The 27,187-nt window shown below is 39.4% G+C and overlaps 1 protein-coding gene across 1 annotated transcript in view; it reads right to left on the reverse strand.

Annotated features, from left to right (window-relative positions):
- Positions 1-27,187, reverse strand: part of DLGAP1 (DLG associated protein 1) — a gene marked incomplete at both ends in the record, with an annotated part of 143,117 nt that overhangs the window by 65,150 nt on the left and 50,780 nt on the right. The gene's annotated exons all lie outside the window — the stretch shown is intronic.

Consider the following 27,187-nt stretch of genomic DNA (forward strand, 5'->3'; position numbering starts at 1 on the left):
CAGATGATGAACGTACAATAAACCGTCTTCTCTTGGTCGATGGTATTTTACGCTTTGGGCAGGAGGGACAGTGTGTGTCTGTCAGGCTCAGAGACCTTCTGTCTGCAGGTGGACATCAGCACCACATGGCAAGTACATCCCTGAGCTCCACTGCTGCTGAGTGGCTCACGATGCCGAAGACTCGTTAACATGGTCCCTCCATTTATTTAATTTACACAAGTGGTAGGCTTATTGCAATGTGTCTGGATTCTTTATTTGATGAATACTGGAACTTACCACCCCAGTCCCGAGAGGGTCAGGATACATACAGGGATATGTCAAGTGGCTGGATGATAGTTCAGGGTTAATGAATTGCTGTGCTCTGCTCTTGGGACAAACCATGTGGAACATGCAGCTGCAAATTCATACACAGGAATGCTGTCACAGCTTCAAGGCTAAAATCTGACCTACAAGTGAGTTTCAAGCTATACCTGCAGGCAGAGAAAGCAAAACGGGATGCAAGAGAATTAAGCTCTTCTTCACCTTATCTCCCTATTGCCATAGTAGTGCTGATTGTCAATTGTTTTAATGAAAAATTTACAAGAATATATACACTTTTTTTTTTGTTAAAAATGTATCACATGATAATTTATAAGTAAACACCCATTATTATTTTCATTTTCCAGATTTTTGCTGTAATCAGTTGAGGAAAACAAACCTGCAAGACAAGATGAAGGAAACTAAATATTTGAGATATGCCTTTTGCCAAAGAGAAGAGGCTATTTTGCTGTGAATTTTAATAGACATTCCTTCCAAAGAATCATGTGATCATTCAGCTGGATGCTCTCTCCAACCAGCCCACAGGCTTTTTATATTTGACCTAAATGTCTGGAGTGGTGGTTTTTTTTCCTCTACAGCATATCACAGACCAGGAGTCTGTAAGCTGATTATCGTTGCTGTTAATTCACTTCTGAATGCAAACATCTTTGTGTATTTCAAACACTGGTGTATAGAGCTGAAAAAGGAAAAGTTAAAAGACCTCAAAAACTCATACTAAATCCTGGCTTTCTGGCTCCCTCATCCTTGTTACAAGTAGCTCTGTGGCAGAAGGCTCCCTGGCCAATGCCTTATGTTATGGAGTGTGTAACCATACCACACCTTTCATGTAAAACAACTCCCTTTAATGTGCTGTAATCTCTTATCCCCTTTGTCTCTCAGATAATCCTCTTGCACGCGGTAATCCTCAAAATCACATATGCTCTTGAAAGCTTTTCTTTTGGAAATTATTCGTATCCATTTTCCAGGCACTGGCAACCAAATATTACAGAAAACTTGATCATTCTGTCTTTGACAGTCTGATTTTTTCACATTTCAGATTCACCACTTGGCTGGAACTGGGTCAACAAAATGACTAAACAGTTTCTAGTTGTCCAGCAGAGTGGTAGCGTGCCTTCTTTTTGTTTGGTCAAGGCAGAGGCACAACATTTTGGGGAGAGTTAACAGGAAACAAGTGAAACAATATTTTCTATTTGGGTTGTAGAACAGAGAATTAGGAAAGAAAGATCTGCTTGTCTAGAATGATTTAAAAATATCTCCTCCTGGGCTACTAAAACAAGCCGGTAAAATTAAAGTTCCTGCCTCAGTAGTAATAACCAAGCCCCTAGCACTGGCACCTGGACATTTAGAAGCATGCTACTGGCTACTCAAAGTTTCATTATTGCAAGATTAAATGATTTTAGATATTGCCACCTTAAATTCAGAGGTAGAAATTCAGACTAGAAGGGATTAATCTGTTCATCATGTTTATTTAAATGATCTAATCATGACAATAGGTAATGACTATAATGTGAGTCTCATTAGGTCAAATGTAACATCCTAAATGACTTAAACTGCATTAACTGCAGGACACGGTGATTATTACCCTAAGAGTTCAAAAACATCTTTTTATTCACTGACAAATGTGCACATTGCCATAAGGAATCTGTAGGAAGCTTGCTTGATCCCCAAAACACCAAGCACAGAAGTTTCTCCATGTTTGCTTTTTACAGAGGTCAGGGTCTGCTACCAGCAGCACAGATCCTGGTTGTACTGCTGAGGTCTGGGGGCATTTTATTCCTTTTACCCTTGTTGCGAGATGGTCCCCACTATCTCTGGGCACGGGGATCACCTGTCCTTAACCTCTCTGCTTTGGTCTGTCCTCCACAGCCACGTTGTCCTCCCCTCTCCTGGGCCACCAGGCAGAATGGGGATCAGCTGTGGGTTCTGTACCAGCTGCCCTGGGGATGACGGATAAACTCGCCTGAGTTAAAACAGCACAGAGCTCTGGCACCCCCAGTTAAGGTCTCAAAGTATTCATCATTTAAGCCTCTTGTAGGCACAAGATTAAAGTTTCTCCTGAACTTCTGCGAAACCCTCATAGTACAAAATCAAAACTACCTTGCCCTTAACTTCATTCACATTCTAACCTATTCTTTGTGAATCACAAACCCCAATGCAAACTCCCCAGTTTCAAGAGTTTAAGGGACGTGGTCTTGGCTGTCTCTCAACTGAGGCATCTTTGAACTTCGTTGGAGGTTTAGGGATGTCCCACAGACCTGCAGGTCCCTCTTTGCAGTGAACTGTGTTAGCCCATATGTCGTAGCTCCTAGATTGCCACCCAGGCACAACAAGAACAATAAATAGTACTGATAAACACTCCAAGCTGGAGTGGGCTGCACGTGGGAATCAGGCAGTACTATTGCTAAAAGAAAGGCAGGAAATTAGGCTCTCTTATGCCATTTCAAATGTTTACAGTAAATCAGCAAAATTAATGGTTTTAGCAGAGAGGAACTCTACTCCAACTGAGAAATTCACTGTACTCCAAGCAAAATAGCCAAATATTAATTTCCTTACAGCTGTTTTTGCCATTTATTTCCTTGATTTGCCAAAATGAACTCAGCTGAATTTCCTCATGAGTGCAAACAGTTGTGTTGCAAAAAATAAGAAACTCAAGGATTTAATCCATTTTTAGGAAATGAAGTTAACTTATCAACTGTAAGTGCTAATCTTCCCATCTCATATGGAAGTCCAGAAACTCGAGATAGATATAAAACACTTGGGTAACTTGACTGTTTGCATGAAGTTTTAGATTCTAAACATCAAAAGCAAACACTTGTCAAAAGAAACTAGTTTTAATTTGGTGAGCAGGAAAAAAGTGAAGTAAACCACCAAGGTTACAATCAAGACTCCTAGGAGGAAGCTAAACAAATTTTTTCATGCAGATGCATCAATGTTTATAGAAAAGAAGTAACCTCATCTCCTCTATTCCTCTCTCTAAGAAGCATTAGAAGTTCAGCTGTCATGGAGAGCATGCTTGCTTTGTAGTCTTCATCTAGGTGATGACAAGTAACTCTAGTTTGCCAAAGCTTAATGAAGTAATCACTTTGCCTAACTTTGTTAGCAGTGTATTGATTGGAAAAGCACAACTTTTCAGTCATGAAATATCTTACCCTCTTCAGTTTCTGAACTTTTAAAACCAGCATAAACACTCCTAAAAGACTGCTTTAATGTTTGTTGATTGATCAAGGTAAGAGCTAATAGTTATAATTAATACTATTTTTTTTCATCTCAATTCTGAATTGAAATGAGATTAAATGAACAGGAATTAAATTAGAAGCCAGTGTAAACCCACTGCATATATGTTGTTACTATGAGGAGAAGAAAACTTCAGTATTCAGATGAGAAGCTTAATGTTATCAGCACTTACAAGACTGGAATCAGAATGTCCAGATTAAAATTCATGCTCTAATTCCCTTTTTATTTCAGCTTTCTCATCAGTGATACAGGGCTAATAAATCTTACTTTTCTCATTCATGGATTGTTTTCAGAATGAAAAATACAATGTCAGTGTTGAGTATTTTCATAATTAGTTTTAAAAATGTGAATGATATCATAGAGATATATCACAAAAATAAAGAAATACAGCATCTGAAACCACACATGCACAACACTGAATTCAGCAGGAAATAATAACGGTCTGATAAGGAAAAGAATTAAGCTTCTTTTCTTCAGCGGCAATGAAACAAAATTTCAGAAATCATCAGATGACTTTTTTACACATATTTCCCACTAAAGAGGTCCATTTTGAAAATGTTTATGGAGTACTTTTTGAGAGTTAAGCCTACTGTAGGTGCAACTGCCTTTTGATGTATGTATGGGTAGAGTCGAAAATTTTCACTTTATAGAAGAGCGCTTGTACAAAGAACAGGAGTAGGGAACTAGTAAAATGTTGTAGTTAAGTGGGTTCTGAAAGACCTAGTGATACATAAAAAAAGAAACTACAAAGCTCTATTTAATTACCTAAATGTATTAAAAAAAATTAACTCCTCTCACTTAGACAATTAAGAGGGAACATGAATGGCATAATGGCATGACTAACTACAGAAGGAAAAAAATCTCCTTAAAATATCAAAACTAATGCCAGCAAAAGTCATCCCTCACAGTGTAAGGTAACACATGACAAGCATAATCGGCTTATTATTTTTTCAGACAGTCACTAGAACAAGATAAATGACACACGTTACAAATTATAGCAATTTATCAGTTACTTGTAAACTAGTTTAGCTATATTGCATTAAAAAGTGCGTTGATGTACATCAGGTAATGGTCTGACTCCCTTTTTCACATCCTGGACATGATCTGGTCACCTCTTCTCTACAGCGGATTCGCAGGATTCACTCCGCTGATAAACATGGAAGTGAAATTATTTGGAAAACTTGGCCCTTGAACTTCTTTACTCCTAATCTCAGCAAAACCTCACATCAACAAGCACCTGCTCATCATTCAAAACAATGTTACTTAGTGGACATGGGCATGTTTCCTTTCAGAAGAGGCAGACAAAACCCAAGTCTTACATTTACATTTCTGACTGAAACACAGAAATTCCAACCCACTTCACACTTCCAGGCGTTTCTAAAACAATACAAAGGCTTAAGCTCCAATGTGATTTTTGGTATAAATTATTTTGTTTGTGTTGCAGGACCAGGAACTGATTTAGTTAATCTTTCAAAAACAAACTCAAAGTCATTTTATACACCTTTCTAAAAAAACTTCAGGAGCAATTAAGCGATACAACATGGTTAACTTATAGCAAGGCATATGCAAGGGTCTGTCTTTGCATATTGTTATTTGCTACAGAGAAGTGTCAATGCTTTTTATGACCTGAGGATCCATCTGTATACTATGCAACGTGAGGATGAGACCAAAAGGACAGAATTTTAAAAGCAACTGTAAAACTCTCAGATTTTGCCTGCTGACATATTCACCTGCATGGTGCTACACCAGCTACACCATTCTGTCCTGACTGATTAAAATCAGGAATAATTTTAAAGTTAACCAACATGACATAAAAAGTACAACACTATGATACCATAAGTTGCTTTGTTTTTCTGCAGAAAATGAATCCTTCACTAATGGCATTCATGGTTAATATGGCAGTTATCTGAAGAAAAATAGTTTAATGATAGGCATTGGTCTACTCAATTTCCACAGAAAAACAAGGAAGAACATATGATACTGTTTGTCTGTCATAAAATCCATGAAGATGTCATCCTTCGTTGTTTCAAAGAAGCTTTAAAACCTTCAGTTAAGACATGCGGGTCTATCATTATGTCAAACCCCAAGCTTTTAACACCAAACATATGATTAATGCTGTCAGATCTGTCAAAACTCTACAACTTCGGCAGATATCAAATGCAGTAGGACCGACTTGGTTGTCGGCAGCTGGGTGACTCTAGCAGGGCCCACTGCAGGACCCAGTTGGGATGCTCCTGGCAGCCCTATGGGGTGACCTTTTGGGCTCTCACCTTCTCTGAAAGACCCTGGGCAAGCCTGAGAACAGGGTGAGCTTTCTTCATGATGGAGGGACAGTGAAGGGGTTTAACAGGTGGTTGGTTGCTTGACTTTCTGTTTATTTGACCATCTTCACGCTGAGATCAGATTACATTGTTTACAGTGTGTTATGAAATGCTGCTTTGGACAGGGTATTTTTCATTATTATGAATGCAAAGGGCAGCTGTGCAAGAAACATATTTTGTAGCCAACATTGTATTGTATTTCATTACACTACACTACCAAAAGCTCACAATGAACGTCAGAGGGTGTAAGTTTCCACCAGCTCAAGTCTTCTGTAGCTGCATCTTGCCTGAATGAAGACATAATATGAGAACAACTAAAAAAATTTTAGAGTTTCAGTTTTCAAAGAATAATTTATTGTGTATTTGTTATGTGCCCAACTCTATATGGCTCAAGCTTTGAAAGCATACAACCAAATATATGTATAAAACTTTTCATGCCAGAAATTGATAATTTCAACTTTGATACATCAAGTCCTTACAGGATTTGAAAGAAGCAGCTGCACAGAACAATTAGGCAGCTGGAGATCAACCCTCTGCAGTGATATAAAGCTCCGGTTTCTGAGCCTGCGGGGATATGAGATATCAGATATTAAGTAGTGACGTCTTAACATGCAGAAGAGCTGTCACTGCTGTTTCCAGTTTCAAGAAGGGAAATTATTTCTGGGGGCAAAGCCAAATTTAAAGAGCAAACATTTTGGGGGTGTATTAAGGCTAAAGATGAAAACTCTTTGAAATGGAACACATGTTTGAAGCAGCACAGTGTTAAGTCTTCCTTTCAAACATTAATTATTGCTACACTTACCTTTTCTGAAATACTTGATTTTTAGCTTTGTTTACAATGTGTTCTAGTGCATTTGCGTGTGATAACTCTCACAACCCAGAGGCAAAATTGTAACAGCCTGTAGGATCACTTTGTTCCTGCATTTTTCAGTCTCTGCAAATTTATTTTTAATAACAGCTTTTTTATATTTGTTAATTTATTAAGATGATTAATTTGATCTGCAGACCCTTAAATACTGCACAGACAGCATAGAAAAGTGCTCAGCAACACTGAATTCTGCAAAACTGGAGGACCTCTTTCAAAGCTAGGCAGGTACTACAGGGTCCCCAGCTCCATTTACATATTCTGCCTATGAAATAACTCCATATGACAGCTGAAATGACTTAGAGTCTCCTTATGAAAACGAATGGTTAGAAAAACCACATATGGCAGACCACAGGACGAAACACTCACACAGCGTCATAAGCTACAGTTTAAACTAAATTCAAGTTGGGGAGAAATCAGGGAACGGAAGATAAGGTATGAAGTTTATATTATATATTTTTTGAAATAATCAATATAGCCATATATCTGCACATCACACATAAGCCTTCCTAGATGATGCTTGAAGAACAACAAATGCCTTGTACTCAAAATGTAAAAAATTACAGCCCTTATAAGCCTTAACTTAGCTCTCTTGTCTATTTCCTTGCAAAATAGCTACTAATTCAGTACACAGAAAAAGCAGTGCTCATCTGATCAGCAACTTAGACATACACAGGGTTTTCTTTCTTGTTGAATGTGCTGTCTCACCACAGATCTACTAAACACAGCTCACACTACACCCAGAAGACAAAATTACTATATTCCTTGGTGGCTAACCTTTTTCTTTCAGAGAAATTACTGTATTTTAAAATTACCCTTCTGAGGAAAAGGAAGGTTAATTGCTCCCTTTTCAGGGGTGGGGAAATGAGAAGCAGAACAGTCAAATTTAAGATCACCTATGGTTTTTAGTGCCCAGTCTGAGATGCTATCCAATTTTTCCAGATTACATCACCTCCCACATGCAAGGAAGAGCTCCCTGTGACTTCAGTTTTACCTCAGCCCTTCCACAAATCAAGTGTGCATCTCCAGCCAGGGACCACTAAAACAAGGAACTTAAAGCAGGCAGACATGTCCCTGCCCATAGCAGAAGGGCTGGGAACTACTAGCTGATCTTTAAAGGTCCCTTCCAACACAAACCATTCTGTGACATTGTGATTCTATGACATCTGCAGGCAATGACTTGTTTAACATCACACAGGAGCTTTGTGTTGGAAGTGGGGCAGAATCCAGCTCTCCAGTGCAGCTTTCCATGGATTTAACTTTTTATCCTTTCTATTGCTGCAGTTCACTGGTCTCATTTGGTACACACCTTGCTTCTGCAACAAATTAATCTTGGATTTAGAAGACAACAGATTCCTACTCCTATTTTCTTATTCCTAGACAACCCCAGATCATCTCCTGAGCAGAGTCCAGTCTGTTCCACCCTGAAGTCAGGCAGACACCTTCAGGAAAACATAGTAATCCTTGTAATTAAGGATTGTGACATACAATAGATGCCCAATGGAGCCAAAATAAGACTGTTCATGTAAGTTTAAGTCCAGAGTTTTCTACTTTATGAATGCTTCACTTGATGACTTTAAGCATGTTCTTTTAATGTAATATTATGTGTGTCATTTTCTGTGTTTAAAGAAAAGCAATGAGAAAACAGAGTAACAGAGAAATTTCCACTGTGAAGCATTATATTGAAAATCATGAGTATCATTAATTGAGATTTAAAATCATAACCATCATCAATTAAGACTGAAATCTTCTTCACTGCTGGGTGAAGCATGGGTGGTGACAGCAGGGGCTGCCATGCTCCAGGTGGACCTGGAGGGAAGACACACGTGCTTGTGGGCATTTACAGATGAAGAGGGGAAACCTCAGGAACCTGGGCTCTGTAGGGGAGTGTGGTGTGCAGGAATACACGTTTCCATCGCTTCTCACCCAGCCTGCACCTTTCTCTGCCCTTTCCTGCAGTTTGTCCCCATTTCTCTCTCTTCAGCCATCCCATGCAATCCTAGCTTGCTCTCCTCTTCCAGCACTCATTCCTCTGGCATCTTTCCTCACTTTGAACACTCTCTGGCCCTCCAAGGCAGAGTGTTCCCTCCAATGGTCCCAGCCATCACCTTTTGCCTCTGGTTTCAGGCTTCTTAGAAGTTCAATATTCCCAGCTTCTTCATCAAAATGTTCATCAGCCTTTTTTATTTCTACTCTGTCTTGTTGAGTCACATTGAGTTTCCTGTACTTTAAAACCCAACTACTCCAGGTTAAACTCCAGTAGAACTTATATTTTCAAGTTTAAAAGCTTTTCTGTGTCTTTTTGGGAAACTCATGTTAAGGAATAGGCTGAATGTTATCCACCTCAAAACATCAACAGACTTTATGTCCTGTCCCAGCTGAAACTCTCTCTGATCATGGTGTGTCCTCTTAGAGACCCAGTTTAACACTTTTCCTCCTGTGGCTTACCACCTAAGTCACCACCCTCCTGACTTTCAGTCCCAGGCTTACCACAGTGCCATTCTGGCTCTTCATCCATCTCAGAGTCATCAGTAGTTTATAGGTATCCTATGAGATGTCTGCTTTGTCTTCTTGACATTTGCTCTTGCAGCTCCCTAAGAGAGTTTGCTTAGACAAAAACTCCGCCCTGAGGTTGAACATCTGACTTCCAAGGTTTCATGCAAAAATATCAACACTTTTTTTTAAACAAAGGACATCACCATGGTGTGGTGCTTGAGGGTTTTTCCCTCCACTCAGCATGTGAGCAAGTTTTAGCTTTGGAAGGAAATTATCTTGTTGAACATGTTATGCATTATCTTTATGTTTTAAAGATGACCATGGAATACAATAAGTGTTTGCATTCTGCTTTAGTCTCTTTACTAAGAACCAATGCTTGCTACAAAATGACTTTAAGGGAACCAGCCATCCATGCACTAACTGATGATCTCTGAAAGAAATCATTAACTATTTGCTTTATGTGATTCCCTTTGTTCCAACATGAGCATATATGCATAGGTAAAACCAGTTGTTCTCAGGTCTTGGAAAACTGATCTCTGTCTCTGTCAATGCGGAAGGCCAGAGAGTTGCAGCACTGCTTAGTGTGGCTTACTGCTGATGCTAATGAAGAACAATCACATCGGAGGAAGAAGCAGCCTACATCTCATTTTTTTCATTGAGCTGTTGGAAAGCTATGACCCATATTTGAAGCTACCTCCAAGAAAGTCCTCATTTAGTAATTTTGAGATTATCCCTTGTCAAAAGCACAAGCAGGTATCCTTCAGGGGAATGTGTATTTGTATTGCGACTTTCTGCCTGGGACCAATTTGTACCCTAAATTAGGAGTAGAAACAATGTAACTTATTGATGCAAGTAATGTAAAAAGGAAAAGCCATTAAAAAAATCTTCTAGGATTGAAAAGAATTGACACCCTAAAAATTAATAAAACTGAGGCACAATAGTAGCTTTCAGGAAAACAAGCACTGTTTAGTAATAAATTTGCAAACTTCCACAATAAGATGGGCACAATTCAAGTAGAGCACCGGTTGAAGTATTTTATTAGCCTTTCGAATCAAAACCAGCATTTCTTGTTCCCAGGATCAGATGTCAGTCTCCTTGGAAGCAGGAGGTGCAGCAGATAATGACCTCTGTTACGCTTTGAACAGTGCTCGCTAACTGTTACTTTCCAAGCATGTCTTTCTGTTTCTCTCAGTGTTGCAGGAATGGTTTTCATATTTGCAAATGAGGGGAGTGATGGTATCATGGCAGGGGCACGACTTAGAGAAAAGTGGAAGACAAAGGAGACACTGACTGGGTTCCTGCTGTGCTGCGATTCACACTCAGGTGAACTTTACTCCTTGGAAACATCTGTCCTCGACACTTGCTGCAGCTGTGAAACTCGGAGCTGCACTCTGGCTGCTGCTGGTGACAGCACGGCACGGTCACACATCGCAGCCTGTCAGGCACTCGGGCTATCAAGGAACCTGTGCTAAGCACACCTGCACGATTTGGTTATGATTCCACAGATAGCTGCTCACTTCAAAAGACACAGAATAGTGGATTTACCTCTGGTAATGCAGGATGTATTTATTTCAGGGCAAAATTCCCTTTGGCTACTGCAACGGTGTTACCCTCTGTGTTCAAGAAGAATTTTTAACGTTTCAGTTAGGATACATAAATAGAAAAAAAGTGGTAACGCCTAACTTTTCAGATATCCATACTAGGCTTAAGTCATACTACTGCTGTTATTATCAACCTAATTTTCATAAGGTTAATTGTATTTAGTTTAAACCTAGTTAACAATTTTGTACCTTGTGCTGAAGTAGATTCTTATGGTCGGTTCTGACCCATTAATGAGATAAGGGCTCCCTGAAAGTATCAAATCAGTTAAATCAGTGCATGCATATGCAGTTATCAAAAAACTTGACCCCGTGACACAGTCTATGCTTCTGAATGAAATACAGGCCTTACTTTTGCCCATAAATGTTACATTTTTTAATCTATAAATTGAAAGAACACAATACTCTGTGATTGTACTGTATTTTTAACAACTTGTTCAAATAGAGACTTTGGAAAAGAACAATCATGAAGTGCAATTGAGCCAGTCACATTACTGGCAAAGCTTCCTGCTGAATATGATTAGATAAAGGGAAAACGGAGACTAGAGAAATTTGATCCTCTCAGCAGAATTGGCCATAATTATATGCAGGATGAGGAATTAGATATTATTCTGCTGTTAAATTCCTCAAGTGGCCAGAAGGAATACTCTTGCATAATCTGCTTTTACAATCTAATATATGTAAAAATGAAGATCCTGTTAAGAAAAATGGAGATGTGGCTACTCAGGTTCTATAAACCCAGTAATTTTTCTCACTAAAGGTTAGACAGACTAAAGAAGTATTGGGATTTCCTTGCCAGCACCTCTTCAATAGCTCGGTAGCTTCTATTTAACAGAAGTCTTATTTTCAAGAAGTAAAATCATTGAATTTCACACATGCTTTCATCCCTGGCAAGCTGCAAAACAAAGAGCCTCTAAATCTATTCCTGCCTCTAAATGCTATTCCTGCAAGGCAACCTCTTTGCAATGGTTCAGTGCTGGCGTGACCTGAGCTCTGCCCCATCACAAGAGCAATCACATTGTGAACAAAACAGGAGTTACCTGGTTGCGAGCTTCTGTTTATGCAAGGAACTCATGGCTTGGAGTACAGCGTTCTCATTGCTACCTAATTCAAGTGGAGAAAGTACTAATAAAATGAAATAATAATTCTGAGAGGGTATAAATGACTCATTAGCACAAACAGGGAATAGACTGTGTAGCCTAATAAGAACAAGGGCTTGCCCTTAATGTGACGGAGTGCAGTGAAATAGCAGCAATGAAGTTGTGGTAGGTTGGCATTGCTGGCCTGTGGGCCAACAGCTGAGGTGGGAGACAGAGGAACTCTGAGCACAGCTCTGTGAGTTTCTCAGTGGAAAACTTCTCAGGGCTTTTCCTTTCCAAAAATCAGAAACTGTTACATAATTATTCAAACTAGCAACATGAAACGGAATCAAAGGAAAAGGAAACAAAAGCAAGAAGCTATGAAAAGGGACAGCCTGTCTGAAAGATAATTATATACAGTTAAAAAGAGAAAGACAAAACCCACCGTGTTTAATATGCATCTAGATTAGTAATGCTCCTTCCTTAAGCGCAGTCTGCTCTGCTAATTCTCCCCATTTCCTTCATTATTGATGTTGCACACATGATGGTTTTATAGTTCATGACTGGGTGGGTGATCTTAGCTGCAGTTATTATTACAAGCCACCCACGTCCAGTCTGCTCAGATGGCCTCACTGTAATTCTAACTGCTCAAATAATCACTAATGAAAACATAAAAAGGAAAAGAAGGAAAAAAGAAAACCTAGTTCACTAGTGGGGGCCCAGGAAAATCTCTCAAGCTGTCAGAGCTGTAACACTGTCATCTCTGATTCCTTTCTTTAGCTGGGAGTGACACTTGTCTGCTGGAGCTGCCCAGTTTGTCCAACAGCAAATTTGACTGTGAATGCACAGAGTCCCCCTTCACACTGACCACAAGGGCGCAACTGGGAGAAACCAGAAAATTTGCATATAGGCAAAACTGAGAGGAAATGACTGTTACAGCCATGATTGATTAATATGTATGTGCACAGCAAGGAGAGTTGCAGACTAGACACATTATGATACAATAATGCATTTAGCAAATATAAAATATTACTTTGATGGATATGATTCCAGAGAAAGCAGCTGTATTTAAGAGGTGGCTGTAGAGGTGGAAATTCAATTAAAGGCATTCAGACAACAACAGCTCTAACTATCTGTATGCCATAATCGATGGGCAAAGGGCACCTGGGACACTGTCTGGGAGTTAGTCCCTCGAAAACCCTTTATTTATTCCGTACATACCACTGGCCCAGATGCAGCAGATACTTTTATGTCGTATAATTTTTAGATAATCTAATTTGCATCTTTAAGACAGAGGCAGATTATCAGCACATCTTCAGAGTTTGTCTCAGAACACATAGTTATGCACTCCTGGATGGTAGTGCCTCAATTTTTGTGAAAATGTCAATTGCATAGTGTTGGTTCAAGAAAAAGTCTGTTGTTTGAGTGTTTGCTGGAGGTGTTGCTGGCTGACAAACTAAGACATCTGCATTTTTCAGAGGCAGGAAAAGGTGAAAGATAAGAATTTGTGTGATAAAAATAAGTGTAGATACCTCATTAGCTTTCTCCAAAGCAATATTATAGAATGTTTGGAGAGCCATTATGAGAATAAATGGCCTAGGAAAAGTGGTGACTGACATGAATATCATGAGGTCATCAGATAAAGTTTACTAAATAGCAGTTTTTATTGAGTAAATGAACTATCCCACTAGCATCAGTTTGTCCCCAAACAAATCTTCATTAACTAGCCACTTCTGCCAAGCATGGCAAACAGCTCAGGCTTGATTATTGCGGTGAAATATCAGATTCTGATCCAGAGAAATCAGAGTGTAAATACAAGTCTAGGATAAGACATGCCAGTTGCCTTCAACATGAGCCAAGTATTAAAATATGGATTTAATTGAGATAGAATTGGAAACCTGCAATGGGAGTAAAGATGATTCAAAGTGCATGAAATTCAAAGCTCTTTACAAAAAAACCCCAAAAATCCCCCAAAACCAAACAACATTTTAAGCCATGAAATGGATAAGAATAGGCAAAGCAGCTAAAGTGAATAATGGAAATCTGATTGGCAGGTGACTTGTGCATCGACAGCTCATGAAGCATTGCAGGCCTCATCCTACAAAATTATTTAAGGATATTACCACTTTTGCAATGTGAGCTTCTTTTCACTTAAGTGAGTTTGAGAAATGCAACACTCTCCCCTATTTGATGAAAAACCATGAATTCGTAACTTACTGCACTTTTTTAATGTTAATTTGGATTTTGCAAAACCTCTGCAAACTACCCCAGTAGAAAGATACCCCGTTCATCCTGCTACATTATCAAAAAGCAAACATGCACCAGTTTTATTTTACAAGTGAAATGTTTTTCATAACAATATGAATGAGCTAGATATCACTGACAGCTTGAATTAATAATTTCCCTGGGTTTCTTTCTCTCTCCTAAGAAGCATAAAGTCATGCTCCAATAAAAGTAATAGATTTTTCAGGATAAAAAAGTTAGACGTAAAAGATGATGCCAGATGACGCCAATGCAGCCAGTGCACTTCAGTATCAGAAGCTGCTAATTCCTCAAGCCACAGAGAAGTTAATATCACATTGAAAGTGAGAAAAATAAAAGTGTTTTTTGAAATGGAAAGCCTAGACCAGGTGAGTATGCCTCATCCTGTACACATGATTAATGTCACATGTCCCAAATTACTACACTGCTGTTGTAGTACACTGTCCCAAATTACCACACTGTTTACTTTTGTCCAGTTCTGGGCCCCTCAGTTCAAGAAGGACAGGGAACTGCTGGAGAGGGTCCAGCGTAGGGCAACAAAGATGATTAAGGGAGTGGAGCATCTCCCTTATGAGGAAAGGCTGAGGGAGCTGGGTCTCTTTAGTTTGGAGGAGACTGAGGGGTGACCTTTTTAATATTTATAAATATATAAAGGGTCAGTGCCACGAGGATAGAGCCAGGCTCTTCTCGGTGGCAAACAATGATAGGACAAGGGGTAATGGGATCAAGCTGGAACACAAGAGGTTCCACTTAAATTTGAGAAGAAACTTCTTCTCAGTGAGGGTGACAGAACACTGGAACAGGCTGCCCAGGGAGGTTGTGGAGTCTCCTTCTCTGGAGACATTCAAAACCCACCTGGACATGTTCCTGTGAGACCTCATCTAGGTGTTCCTGCTCCAGCAGGGGGATTGGACTAGATGATCTTTTGAAATCCCTTCCAATCCCAAACATACTGTGATACTGCGATGAGTGACAGTAATTGACAACATTTTGCAATTACACAGGTTCTGGATTGGGATAAAAAGATCTTCTTCCATGTGCTTTTGCATAGGCTTTGGCCAGAATGCCAACCTAAAGGAGTCCCTGACTCTTCTCCATGTGTGCTGGAGAGGCAGCAGGCTAAAGATGGAGTAAGGCTTCCTCTCCTCATCATCATCAGCTCGCAAAATTAGTTTCTTGTCAGTTCTTCAAAGGTGACAGAAAGGACATGCATGTACCAAACGTAATGTGTTGAGGAGGAGAAAACACAGATGGTTTGCAGGAAGTGCACATAATTGCAGTGCAAATAGAAATAATGTCTTTAATGGAGACATGCTAGTTTTGGACTGGGTAGTCTTTTTGCATGGTTTAGAACTTGTTTATGAAATATGGTGGCAGCAGTCAGTTCACAATATGATGTTATGGACAATAGATGCAAGGCAGCCAGAATTGCTTCACCTCATTCTGCTGAGCATGATCTCCTTGCTAATTGTGGTGGTGGAAAGAAAGATACAGCCACCCTTTCTGTCTCTTCCATTTATGAATGGGATAGAAACAATCTTGACATTGGGTAAAAACCAGTTTTTCTTGTCCTGCAAATTTGTCTGCTATTATAGCACAGGGAAAGTGTAAATATTTACTTCACTGACATTTCCCAGGATCTCATATTTTCTAGCAGCATAATGGAAAAAGATCCCAGCATTTTAAAAAGATTCCACAGAAATTATGTTTTGCAAGCCATTTCTGTAGCCATTTCTGCATTATTCTCTAGGACCTGGTTGTACGATTTAAGCTTCTGACAGAAAAAAGACTAGAAACGCTTACATTTGCATCTTCTAAAAATATAATAAACTGGATTCCAACAGATTCATGCTCCTGACCCAGACTCTTCTGGTTGTAAAGGCACCTGCAGTGAAATAGAGGAGCCAGATGTTTCCGTGACACCAGGCATATGGAAATTATGAGCTGATTCTACAATGCTGGCAGCTGAGGACACTCAGCACCTTTTGCAATTAGACCCTCAATGAGCAAAGTTTGCAGGAAAAGGAAGATCTGTGTCACTTTTGCAGCTTAACAGGCTGCTTTGATCTGCAATATTGTACTTAAAATATTAAAAAAAGTATCTGCAAAACAGATGGGGGAAAGAGTTACCCTTCACTTGATGAAATTCCAACACTGCTGCTGCAGTTCCACAAATTCCCACAGCAATTTAAACTTTCTACCCAGTGCGTACTCTTATCTGTCATATTCATTATTTTCCATTCACTAGTTTTGCCAGCCTTTTGAATGCAATAAAGGGATTCTGGATGCCATTAATTTGATGATCATCTCATATTCCTCTATATCGCTTGCCTGCAGGGGAGCTGTAGACTCATCACAACCAGAAAATGTGTTCTAAAATACGTGTCAAAAAAACTGGCTACACAGGGGATTAAACAGTGTCAATAAAATGTGTTAGATAGCACACCATCTCCATTTAGTCTACACAACAAGTCACACGTGATGAAGGAATAAAGAGAAAACAAAGCATTTTGGAAAAACTCAGGTTAAAAGCTTTATGCATCTATTTCTCATAATCAACTATTCACACAGGTAAAAGTGCTACCGATTCTATGTGTTGTTGAAATGAATGATTTTTGAAGTGCAGGACACATTTCTGTTTTGCAAAACTATTCTGCACCTGCTTTGCTGCTCAAAATCAGTTTTTTCCTTGTCCTTTTGTCAACTTCTCACTTTTTTTTCTTTTTTTCTTTTTTTATCTTAACCATCAAACTTGTTGCCCTTCAATGAAAGGAGGTATGTTGAACTAGGAAAAAAAAGTGTAATATTCCAGTAAAAACTGCTTTGACTCCTACTTGTTTACAGATACATGTTTTTTCCATTGGTGCATGTCACCTGTAGGGTGGGCTATTATATTTTATTATATTAAAAAAACCCCACGCACATGCTTTCAGGCTCAGTACCCCTTCAGCCCACAGCTATTACTTAATCATCCCACCCAAGCTCACAGGACATAAAACCAATCTTGGTACTCAGCTCGAGTCTTCTCAACCAACTTAGTCATAAGCACATAAGGGGAATATACACTTACATTCTCAGTAACCATTGACAGAAACAGGAGGAGTCTTTCAGGACTGCCACACATATTTGAAGTCCAGAACAGTGGATGGTAGGGAAAGTAAATCAGATTATGGGAGGGTGTTCTCATTCATAATGCCGTGTGTAATCTGTGGAAGTATGTGACACCAGAACAGATGTTGATGTGTTGCAGGCTGCAGAGTCCATGTGGACAAGGACTGTTCAAGACTAGACAAGAACCACCTGTTCAAGCATTAGCCCCACAGGTAGCTGATGTGAGGTTAAGCACAACCGCCCATTTACACAAAATGGCGCTGTACACTTTTAGTCGAACTTAATGCAGTTTGATAAAGCCCTAGAGGAAGATTTGGAAAGGGTAAATGTTGGTATTGGGAATCTTGACTAGCAACTTCTTGCCTTTATTTATATCTCTTTATTTTCTGAAAAGAGAATAAGCATTTTGGCCTTAGCTAACATGATCTGACTTCCTCATAGCATCATCCCAAAGAGAGAAAGAGATGGTGTAAAGTGATGAATATAAGGACAGAGCCAGATCCCTTGGAAGTAAATAACATGAATAACTGAATTCGCCTAGATCAGAGCATGCAGCCTTGCAAAACACACCATCAGATCTTCCCGCACAAGTGCAAAACTACCCCTCACCTCACCTCTGAATACCTTCTTCCCCTGTTTCGATGCCCCCGCCCTGCTTTTGTTTGTTTTTAAGGAGGCAAATGGTAAAATGTCACATAAGAGTTCAGGGAACTGTGTGAGATACGACAGCATAAGGCCAAGGCACCAGGTGACAGCTAATTCTGTCACATGGGTGTAAATTAACCTTCAGGCAAAACAGAAAGCAGTAGATTTTCTCAGGACTTCCTGAAGCAGTTAAGATTGGGGCTAGTAGTTCATGGATAGATTTGGTTTTATTTATAGCTTGTTTATTTTTCGTCTGTTAAGATCCTGGCTTTTTTCCACCACAGATGTACATAATTTTATTTGACTCTTAGCAAAGTTCAGGAGAAGAGAGTTAAAAGACATTGAGAGTAAGGAATTTCAAAACAGAAACAGCCTGCTTCATTTAAACGAAGAGTTTGCCAGCATTTATCTTGTTATACTATTACAATGTTCTGACTTCCATCTAAACCTTCCCAGAGGGATACAGATCTACATTTCACTTCAGCTAAAGATAGAATTTACTTGAAAAGTCATTACAGCAAAAAGAATGGTTATCAAGCCACCATCGTCTTCCTTTTTCTATGTGCAGAGACTAAAAGTAGGTATCTTTCTCAACAGAACAAGCAAGAGATTTGTCACAGTAGAGGGTTCTGTGATATTATTTATTTAATGAATTTATTTTTTTTTTCCTACTCTGATAGCTTAGCTCAAATCCTTGATAAGAGCAACTAGGAATTGTTCTGCTCAGATGGCTTACTGCATTTTAAGTGGAATGCAATTTAGCACTCTCCCATCTGACCAAAGCCAAATTCAGTAAGGGAAAACAATTTCCAAAGACCAACACATCCATTTCCCCCTTGAGAGGCCAGACAGAGGTTGCGGCATTAGAACAGATTACCAGCATCTGCCTAGAGTGTGCCTTTGATAAAAGAGACTATTAGGCTGTAATGGCAGCTAGACTGTCCCTCTTTGCAAAATAACATCAGGCATTTTTCAGATCCCAGTATTTGAATTGCATTGTGCTTTGTTATTGGGCATTGTAAGAAGCAGTCCAGTAAGATCAGTGTAACAGCAAGAAATAAAAAGAGTAAATCACATCTCTTTGTATAGCTCAGAGCTTCTGTATTTTTTTTAATGTACAGATTTCTTTGCTGCCACGTATCCTTTGGGTTTATCTGTGGTATTACTAAAGAAACTGTTTCAAAAACTGATTAATAATATACGCACCCCATAGTCCACCATAGCTTCAAAGAGTCAATTACCGTTAGACTGTTGCATAAACACATAGTTAGGAAGCATGAAAATGTGTAATTATTTACTGGATTTACAGTACTTAATGCATCGTATCTGAGCTCTGAAATGGGAATTACTGACACGATGAAATATAACAGCTCCAAACAAAATGCTGTAGTACAAGAGGGGCCCTGCAGAGTTGTACTAATTAAACCCAGTTATTAAAAATCCTTATGTAGTTTTTTGAAAATCCAAAATCACTCTGTCACTTTAAAAAGCCCATCATCTTCAAATATCTCATCTGTAACTTCTTGGAATATGCTATGGCTCAAGAGAGCTTTTTAATTATTATATCTGAGGATATATTCAGGTTTGTCTTTAATGAATGACATCGAACTTACTGCAGGTCGGTAGCAACAAACACATTGCTGAAGACTGGACAGTAGCACACACTCAGAAGAACAACCTAAATTATTGTTACACACTGGATCTATTAAATGAGCATAGCCCCTTCAGGAAAGAGGCCGAAGTCTTGCTTCCCAAAAGACAACTGTAGTTAAAAGCATACACATTACTCTATTTTAGGAAAATGGCAGGAAAGATTACTGAAAATGTGATTTCATTATATAAATTGGGGCATGTCTTCAGCTTACTGATTCAACTCATTTCTGTCACCACCATCACAAAAATATTGCATTGGAAATAAGCCAGAAGAATGAAAATATTCAGTTCTTTGTTGTATTTCTCCATAAAGTAAAAATTGAATTATTTGCCCTTCATTTGTTATCAGCATCTCAGCTAAGGAATAATGTATGCTTGAAGGTAAAATGCTTTAGAGCAATGACCAGCCCCTGAGAAAAACATTTTGGATAAGGGCTATACTGTCCTTCCACAATATGCAAGAGGAAATGGACTGTAGGTTTATTTTATATTCTGCTGTACATTCTCCTCATTAGTTTGTGATTGAGCTGACACTGCTGTGGGAAACCTGCTTCCTTGCAATGTAATTTCAGACGTATTTCAAAGGGGGTTGGTTCCTACTTCTGCTTGCAAGCCAAAAAACATCGTCCCACAAAGCACAGATATAAAAGGCTGCCAAGTCAGTGTTGTTGAGATTACATCAGACTGGCCTTGCACCTGAGCTCAGTTAGGGCACCAGAGCTAAACTTCTCCCTCTGCCTGAGGTAGACCTGTCAGCCAGCCTGAGCTTCATGGTACAGGGTAGACTTGCCTTGCAGTAATCAGCAGGAGAGACGGCTGGTCTAGCCATCGCTTCTAGGATTGTGGCCAAATCACTGAGGTTTCATGTTTGTTTACAGGCTTAAAAAACAGTTAATTCGCAGCTAATGAGATTTTAGGCATGCAGTGCTCAGTCAACATAGCAAGCTTCAAATTACTGTTTTGCTTGTAATACCCTCCTATACATTTGTTACAGTAAACCAAGTGGTATTTTGTCTCAGCTAGGTGCTGGACATTGAGGTGCTTTAGTACACTCAGAATCATTGCTACAGGCTCCATCAAGGGTACTCATACAACGGATGTGCACACCAGCAGGAGTGGGGTGCACAACCATGGGACCAAGGGTGTCTCACTGCATTAGTACAACAGGGTCATCTCCATTTAACTGGGGCACTGGACACTCCTACAACAATCTCCAGATAGTGGTACATTTGATGGCACACAAGCTGAGACTGCAGCAAAAGTGTAGCTCAAATCCAAATGTGATCTGTACTGCTTTTGCGAGAACTATGTAAGTCTGATCACCTGAAATGCCTATCACTTCAGTGTGTGTGATAAAATCAAAGGAAATGAATTAGTGGCAGAATACATTTAGGCAGATTCTATATATACATATGCAAAGGGCTTCCACACAATTTTTCATCACTCTAAAGAAAATAGGAAGAGACTAACAAATAATAGAACATTACATTTAATGTAACTAATTACTGCTTTATTTATGCTGCCACTAGATGAACAATCTTCTTAAAAGTTCTTTTTGTAGAATAATACAGATTTCTGTTAAAGATCTCATTCTCCCATAAAAATAATGTATTTTCCTGTTTCATTTGAAACTGTTGAAATGAGATGTCTGATGGCTGTGTTGTTCCCAGCGCCAGAAAAGGCCTGCACAGCAGGCTGAATGGCAGACAGCAGCATGTCCTTGAGCTGAGGATGGCTGACTGCAAGCCAGGTGGTCTTTGCCAAAGCACAGCCAGCAGTCTGAGGGAAGTGGAGTGCTATGAGACCACGTCTGGAGCCTGTGCCCAGTGTGGCACTCTCCAGCATGAGAAAGACATGGGAAAAAGTCAGTGAGGCTGGAGTGAGATGTACCCATTTTCAGCCTTGGAGAGGTCCAAGTCCTTTGGGCAACTGAAGAATTCAACCACACAAGTGTTATTTGAAGAAAATAGAGTTGTTTGGTGCTTCTGGCAATGTCCACAAAGTAAGACCAACATATTCCTTCAATACTTTTTAAGATCACAGTTTTGAGTGATTAAGATATTTCTCACATTCTTGCCTCACTACGAGCCTTAGCCCAAAAGTTTAGAAATGTTTTAAGCAAATGAAGAGTAAGAATAGTAAGCAAAGACTGAATAGCAAAGGGTATTACAAGTCTTTAATTTCCTACATTTGAAACACATTTATAACTTTGGAGACCACTCTTAACTCCTCTAAACTTTATGTTTTCAGAGGTGGAAAAAATGCATATGCCATACTCTACAATACAAAATCCTTCTCTCATTCTTTCTCTTTAGGAAGTGCCCTTATGCTCAGCAAGTCTCCTCCAGCCTTACCTGAAACTGCAAGGACTGAACACTTTCCTGAAGTGCTGTGAAGGAAAGTGGAGCTGTCATAAAGAAACCAAAATCACTAAGCTCCAGGGTAGATGTCACAGGTTGTCTTTCTCTGTATCTGGGCAATGTATTAGATAGGACCAGAGAGTTTAAATTCAATATTCATAATCACACAGAGAAAAGAGGCAGAACTGGAGAGAATGACAAATAATTGATGCAATACATTCCACTGCCTGACATCACTTCAATTGCCAATCAGCTGTAACTACCAAGTGTTCTGATAGTAGGGGTCTGTGTAATATGTATTCCAGTAATCCCTGTCTTTCAGGCCACAAAGTTCCATGTGTCTTTGGGTTATACAGACTTTACATCCAAAAGGTAAAATGGAATTTATGAAACTTATTTCAGTTGCTGTTCTCAATTGGCATAAAACTACATCATATGTAAGCTGACCTGGTGCAACCTGCCAAATGTTTGGGCAGCCTCTTTCTCACAGCTCAGTTTTCCTCCTTCCCAGGCACTTACTATCAGAGCAATTTCCATGAGTGCCTTGCATCATGCTTTAAGCCAGTTAGAAGTGTTCCAGCAAGAGCTCTGTTCTGAGTTTTTCTCATTAAAAACTTCTAATGGCACCATAAACATGGCGGAGTTTTTTGGTGTGATATGGAGCATAACATTCATAAAGCTGACTTCTGGGATAGACAAGATGAAACTTGCTCTAGCTACAGTCAGATGCCTCTCAAATTGGAAACAGTGTTCTCCTCCAAGGTCAGCTCCTCATTAGTAAAGGAAAACATATTTAAGTGCTGTTTTAAGCAATTTGATAGCAGATCCAAACGCAGACTGCATTTCAGGATTACTCAAGGAAAGAGAGGAAATGAACCATGTCAATTCTTCGGCAAACAGTTTTCTGCACTCTTCAGTTCTATTTTAAGGTTCAACATCTGCATGAAGGCCTTCGAAGTTATATTTCTTCAGACCTTCTGTGGAAATATCTTAATTTTGGTACAGATCCAGAAACCAATCCTCGCTTCAATTGGAAATCAAATTTGAAATCCTAATTCTGCATTTCTTTTTGGACAGAGCAGTCTCTGAAAGGACAGCTCTGAGGAGTCCAAGAGAGCTTGGACACAGCTGGCATACAGTCAATTACAGCTTTCTTCTCCACAGGATTTGATTTTATTTTTGAACTCTGCCTGGCTCAAGTCTATTTTTAATGTCGTTTGCTTTTTTTTTGTTGTTGTTTAAATTGGCTAGGCAGCCCCTTAGAGCTTTTCCACAAAATGCCTGACCCCTCTTGGTCAGATGTTCCAATGAACGGAAGGAAAACAGCTTGCTCAGCTGAAGCACTGTAATTAGCATACACTGCGATAACTCTCAGTCTTTCTCTAACCTGCTGGCTACACAGTATGACTTCCTTGGAATTTTTGTTTGTTTTTCTTTTAAGCAGAAGTGTAATATTTCTGAGAATCACCAGATGGCAATGCTGCAGATAACTTGGATATTCCTCTTTCCCTAACTCTACAGAGGTTAGACAGAGAGAAAATACTTAGTGTGATCTAGCACAGTTTTTGCTGATGTTACTGCTCCAGCTCCATTATAGAGGGGACATTTTCAAATGAAAAATATCCAGTCTCTATTATGTATTTGTATCCATATATGCTAATGCCCAAGCTCTCACAATGTCATAAGGTTTGTTTGCAGCAAAGGAATGTGCACAGCTTCACAGGAATGGTTTAAAAACATAGACACAAGAAATGTGGGTGAAAGATGTTCTTTAACCTTCTTTAAAATTTCTTTGCTCCTTAATTACTGTATTATTTAAGCTCATTTAAATGATTTACAGACTTTTTAAACTGTTAAAAGGCTACGTATTTAGTGACTAAATCAGTTGGCTGATGAGTTTCAGCTAGAATGGTTGCATCTGCAAATAACCTGGGATCAAATTATATAATAACTCACACCTCATTAAGTTCTGCTGAAGAGACCAAATGACATGGGTGGTAATTTTTAGTGCAGGCTACAGTGTATAACATATGCCAGCACTTAGAGCTGTTGTACTGCCAGCCTGCGTAGCCCCATTCCTACGGACGCGCCCCGGCTGGTGCTGCTGCCTCCGTAGGTCTGACTGATGCTGAGTGAACAAGTACGAGGCTGAATGGACCTTTTCAACTTTTCAAGGCACAGAATCATCAAACTGTAGAATCAGTTGGGTTGAAAAAGAATTTTAAGATCATCACGTCCAGCTGTTAACCCAGTATTGCCACCACTAAACCATGTCCCTAAGCACCACATTTATGTGTCTGTTAAACACCTCTAGGGGTGGTGACTCAACCACTTCCCTGGGCAACGCCCAGCAACCCTTTCAATTTTCCCTAATATCCAATCTAAACCTCCAGTGGTGCAACGTGAGGCCATTTCCTTCTTCATTTCAAAATTCTTCATTTAAAAACAAAGATTAAAATTCATTTCACATACAAGACTGCCTCATGAACAAAGTACTCACCTTTCCATACACAAGCAGAAACTTCACTCTGATGAGTTTAGGGTTTTTTTTCACCACTCACAGGATAACATTCAATGCCATTGATGACAATAGGTTTGTGGCTACAGCATCATTTTCACACTTGGGCTCAGTTTTGGCCAGGTGCAGTCACCACACAGCATTGCTGTGACAGCATTGCTGTGACAGCACCAAGACCAGGGAAGGCTGAAGAGGCCACCAGCTGCACAGTCACCTGTAGCTGAGCTCTGTGCCACAGCCAGTGCATTAGTGCTGGATTTATAGTTATACTGAGCACATCCTCAGGAACTGAACAGCTACACCATTAGAGATGTATTCCTAATTTCAGAACTAAGCCTACAACACTATGTGGCAAAAGGAAATTTAAACCTAAGGCTGCAACACACTGCAACACAGGCTAACAGGCAGAGGTGTGATTTTTTTTTTTGTCCATAGATTTTGCTTAATATTTTCATCTGGATGCCCTGGAAAGCTGTGGGTCAGTGCTCTGGAGGAATAGTTTTGAATCCAATAGACAGGCAGCTCTCTTGTCTTTTCCATCGTCATCAAGTTGGCATTTTCCTGGGCTTCCAGCAGCCAGAGAAGTTCCCAATATCAGTGTATGATCACAGCTTTGTGCATTAGTGAATGAAAAGCCAGGTCCCTAAAAGAATTGCTGATGTTGATGAAAGAAACCTTGCTTGCTTGAACAGGTGCAGGTGTTTATGGGGCAAGAGGACAGTTCTCTCATTTGGGGATGTTAAATTCTTAGCTTAGATCATAACTGCCCTTATATCTACCACAAAAGCATTTGAAACATCACCACAGTGGAGCTAAGTTTGAGATATCATTCTCTTTTCTTCGCATCTGCCTTGCTCTTGTGTCTTTTCCCATTTTATTGAAGCAGATATTGATAGGAACCATCAACAATACCTTTCATGTTATTTCTCTTCTGTGAGTCAGTGACGGGCAACAGCAAGGCAGTCAAAGTAGATGCTTTTGGATGGAATTAATTCAGCTCTAATCCCCATTAAACAGATATTACGTCAGGTAGCAAAAGAGACAAGTTGTCTGAAATGCAACCAGTGCAAGGCATGAGCCATTGGGAGCCCAAGAATTAAAAAATGAGAAAGATAACTCAGTAGAATTCCCACAGCAGAAAATAGATACCTACAATGGTCTTCAAATGCATCTATGTTGTCCGAAGAGAGAGCTGCAAATCATTCCTCTCTCTGGATTTTAAGAGGCTGACTACAGAAGTAGTAACCCAAGACAGACCCACTGGGTTACATTTTTCAATAACATAGCTTTGTTCACATGATTTTTTAATAAAGCCAGATATCAAAAGAAGAAACCAGGCCTCTGTCTGTGGTTGTACAACAAAAAAAGGACCACAAACAAGAAACAGTTTACAGTAATGATTTCCTTGTTTCGTTTTCCAGTGTTTTTGGCTGATACATACAGCCAACTTTCTCCATTTATACACCATCATCCCCAAATACAGGCACCATTTTTCTGTGTCAGAAGCAACTACTTATATAAAGATAATTAAAAATATTTTTTCTCTTCTGGATTAATGATTAAAGTTATTTTTAAAAGGAAAAGTGTTAACAAAGCCATTCTTGAAGTACTGAAAAACCACTCTGGGATACCCACGGTGATCTAATAAAGGCAAATGCACACTGAAAAAATCCCTGAAAATGCCCATCCTTCAGATTTTACCCCAGAATACATCTAACACAAGCTAATACTGTACCATGAAGTAGCACATACCTTATGTAAATCCTGTCTTTGCAGTGTGGTGCAAACCCTGTGTGCACGCAAGAACTACTTTTATAGCAGAAATGTTGCAATGTGAATACTATTTCTTAAGGGTTAGTGATTTAAATGAGAACTGCTCTGTAGCATTTGTTAAACATGATTTGATGTTTGTGATGTACTGCCAATGTATTTCCAACAGTACTTAAACTTATTACTTTAGAAAAATTATGAATTAAGCTGACCATTTTTGGTAAAAGGATTGAAAGTGTGCTTTGATGACTTAAACCTATTGACAAGCAGCTTTAAGAAAGACTGGAGTGAGAGATAACGAACTTACAAGGTATAAACAACTGCACCTGTGAGATAACACACAAAAAGGCAGACGTTTAAAGTATAGAAAAGAGAAATTAAAGAACCAGGAAAAGAGACAGTAGGTACAGCGAAATACTTGTAATAGTCAATATTAGTCATGACTATGAATAGTGCATGAATAGTAAATGAAGCTTGTATAAAGCAGTGGAATGGATGCAGTGGAGTCAAAAGAAAGAGGGCCTCTCTCATCCTGCCACAGGGAAGAGCACACACATGTGATGGCTCCTGACTCTTGCTTTCCTCAGTGAGAGGGGCGCACTTGGCTTTTGGTTTCTGTCTTGCTTTTTCTTCCCTTTAAGCACTAATTTTAGTGACAGAATCTGGAATTCATAATGGTTATTTCCAAAAGAAAAGCAACCTCAAACATCAAAAGTAAGATTTGTAAGTCTCACATTTAGACTGAAACTTCTCTTGCAAAGCTTAAATAGTTTGAACTGCAGAAGGAGTAACATGCATGTTTCAACCTGCAGACCTCTTCCTCCCTTCTTCATTCCCACCTCTGAGATATGGCCTAGAGAGCTGTAACAGTCTCTCTGAGCCATTAAAAAATACACCAAATAGCTTGTAACTTTTAGTAAAGACAAAGATTACCTCATCTTTGTAGGAAAACTCAGC

The sequence above is a fragment of the Nesoenas mayeri genome (assembly GCF_963082525.1).
Source record: "Nesoenas mayeri genome assembly, chromosome: 2".
NCBI classification, from domain to species: domain Eukaryota; kingdom Metazoa; phylum Chordata; class Aves; order Columbiformes; family Columbidae; genus Nesoenas; species Nesoenas mayeri.